Source organism: Macrobrachium nipponense, chromosome 27, assembly GCF_015104395.2.
Source record: "Macrobrachium nipponense isolate FS-2020 chromosome 27, ASM1510439v2, whole genome shotgun sequence".
Lineage (NCBI taxonomy): Eukaryota > Metazoa > Arthropoda > Malacostraca > Decapoda > Palaemonidae > Macrobrachium > Macrobrachium nipponense.
Window position 1 is genome coordinate 26641682 of NC_087216.1, and position 3341 is coordinate 26645022.

Sequence of the window (3341 nt, forward strand, 5' to 3'; positions counted from 1 at the left end):
GTCTATGATCTCCACTTTACGCTTGCCTCATTATGAAGCAAATAAAAAGCCCTTATCCATATATGTTATTGTTTTTAAAGCTTCTTCGCAATGGGATAAAAAAAAAGTTGTCCCAGTTACAGTAAAACAGTAAAATATACCTACTGCATACATACAGCAGCAAAAGCATTGTGTACACATTTAAAAACTTCATAAATCTTTTTAAGTTATTATTTTCTATTTCTTGGTGCAAGTTTTTTTTTCAGGAGCACTGGTGCCATGTGCTCAAAAGACTTTCCAAAAATTTTAATTTTTCACTCTTGATTTCAAAATACATTGCCTAATTTTTATTCTGATTTTAACAAGTATCCTATAGATGTCTGCTTCAAAAAGTAATCTAGTTATTTAATTTCTGCATCTCATGAATTGTCTGTTAAAATTGTTTGAATTATATTTATGAAGGTGTTATAGACCCATTTTCACTATGTTTATTACATCATCTTTTACATCAGTGTTTCCATCGATTAGAATTCTCACTTTTTAAAAGTTCTTTTACTATATCTGACATTGTATTGATGAATCAAACTGCTTATATATATATATATATATATATATATATATATATATATATATATATATATATATATATATAATATATATATAATATATATATTGTTTTTTGTAACCTTTCTCAAAAAAAATATTTAGTCATATCATCAGTTTTTAATTAGTTTTTTGTTACTGTTTTTACGAAAAGTTCAGCTAAATCATCGCTTCATTTCATCCTTCATCATACAGAGCACCGGATGACATTATTTTAGACATATACAGAAAAAGCTACGAAAAATAAATAAATAACTTTTTTTAACTTAGACTCGAACCATTTCAAAATTCCCGCTGGGCTGCAGAAAGCGAACACAGTACAGTATCATGTTTTCATTGAAAATAACGGGATCGGATTGCTTCGTGAGAGGATCGGGATCCTTATCGTCCTATTCCGAGGCACCAGCTGATCGTAGAGGGGATCGGATTTCCTTACACAAGGGCCGCCAGGCCTTCGTTCGCCATTTTACTTATACATGCGGAAAGAACGAAGGCGCAGGGGTGCCAACCGCGAGCGACGAATTTCGCTCTATTTCGCCGCGGGGGCGTTATCGGGCGTTATTGGGCGCGTTATATGATGGAGATGATTTTGTTTGAGCTAAATAAGTGCGGATTTGCAGGCGGAGAAAGGCGAAATCCGGAAAACAAACACAAATCGTGCCAGCGAGGTTGGCAGGTCTGTCGGTAAACGACGATCAGTTCGTCTTGGTGCGTGAAAGGTGTTGGTCGTCCCAAATGAGAAACTACCGACATATTTAGCTCTGCTCAGTGCTCCGTTGGACCATTTTTTTTCTCGTTCGTCGTGAGGCCGCGCGGACACGATGTCGTCGTCGATCATCGGCTGCAGAGAGTTCGTGGTCGGGGGGAAGTACCGCCTGGTGCGCAAAATAGGCAGCGGAAGTTTCGGTGACATCTACCTCGGTATAAACATCACCAACGGAGAGGTAAGGAGAGAAGGGAGGGCGCCCCTCTCTCTCTCTCTTCTCGCCCTTGTTTTCAGCCCGCCGCCCTCGCGCCCCTCGTCCTAAAGGGCGCCACAGACGTCCTCCCCCAATTTCAGAATGGTTGCGCGCCCCAGAAGGGGGGAATAACCCCCTGGGGGACGTCATTTGACGCAAGGCCTCCTGGCAGAGGCGCCCCTTCTCTCTCTCTTCTCGCCCTTGTTTTCAGCCCGCCGCCCTCGCGGCCTTCGCCCTGGCCCGTCCTAAAGGGCGCTTCAGACGTCCACCCACAATTTCAGAGTGATTGCGCGCCCCAGAATTGGGGAATAATCCCCCTGGGGAGCGTGATTTGACACGAGACGTCCTGGCAGATCAGGAAGGTTGGCTCTTGCCTTCTTCGTCGTCGTCTTGTTCCAGTTTTTGCTTCTTTGACCCTCTTTATTAACCCAAAACTCATCCTTGGTGTGTCATTTTTCTTGGAAGACTTGTATATCCCCCAAAGGTCGTGAATTCACTCTCGTCATTTGCATATTCATTGCTCGTATTGTAAATGGAGTTAGCCTTGCTACTTATTATTTCCTATTTCTTTTATTATTTACCTTATTTAGGCCTAAAAAGGTCTGTTTTCAGCTTCTTATGATTATTTTTCAACCTAGGTATTTCTTGGTAGGTCTGTAAGATTGTGTTGGTTCTAACTTTTTCATTTTATGCTTAGGATACAGCTTACTATGCCCTATTTCCTTTTATTATTTAGCTTATTTAAGCCTACAAAGCTCTGTTTTCAGCTTAATATAATGATTTTTCAACAATTTCTTGGGAGGCCTGTAAGATTGTTTTGGTTCTAACTTTTTTAATTTTACGCATAGGATTCAGCTTACTATTTCCTATTTCCACTATTATTTCCTGTTTCCATTTATTATTTAGGCCTATGAAGCTTTGTTTTCAGCTTAATATGATGATTTTTTACCCTTTTTATTGGTAGGACTGTGCATTGTTTTGGTTCCAACTTTTTCATTTTATGCATAGAATACGGCCTACTATTTCCAATTTCCTCTATTGTTAAGGCCTATGAAGCTTTATATCTGGGTTAGTGTAATTATTTTTGGTTAATCTTAAGTTATTTTTAACCTATTTCTTGGTAAGCCTGTAAGATTGTTTTTGGTTCTGACTTTTTCATTTTATGCCTAGAATACAGTCTACTAGTATTTCCTATTTCCTATGTTATTTAGGCCTACAAAGCTTTATTTATCTGTTAATGTAATTATCTTTGGTTACTATAAGTATTTTTAACCTATTTGATGGTAGACCTGTATGATTGTTTTGGTTCCAACTTTTTCATTTGACGCCTAGGATACACCCTACTATTTCTTATTTTCTCTATTATGTGGGCCTACAAAGCTTTATTTCTCGGTTAATGTTATTATTTTTGGTTAATCTAAGTATTATTAACCTCTGATGGTAGGCCTGTAAGATTGTTTTGGTTCTAATTTTTTTTCATTTTAGACTTAATCCCCAGCCTGCAATTTCCTATTTTAGTGATGATTTAGGCTTACGAAGCTTTATTTCTAGGTTAACCTGATTATTTTGGAACTCTATGTGATGATAGGCCTCTAGATTGATTTAGTTCTATCATTTCCCTTTTGGTGTAACGTACAGCCTGCAGTTCAATCGGAGCTTTTGAAGAATAGTGATCCCATACAACCCTTTTGAAGAATAGGGGTCCCAGTTTGGGCCTTTTGAAGAATACAGATCCACGGACACGGCGGTCGGAGCTCCCGTAGTTTCGCCATGGCCTTACTGTAACCCCTGTGGCTAGTG

The 3341-nt window shown here is 38.8% G+C and overlaps 1 pseudogene; it reads left to right on the forward strand.

Moving 5' to 3' along the window:
- Positions 1 to 1127: 1127 nt before the first annotated feature.
- The window catches only part of LOC135200966 (casein kinase I-like), a 123366-nt pseudogene continuing 121152 nt past the window's right edge, over positions 1128 to 3341 (forward strand).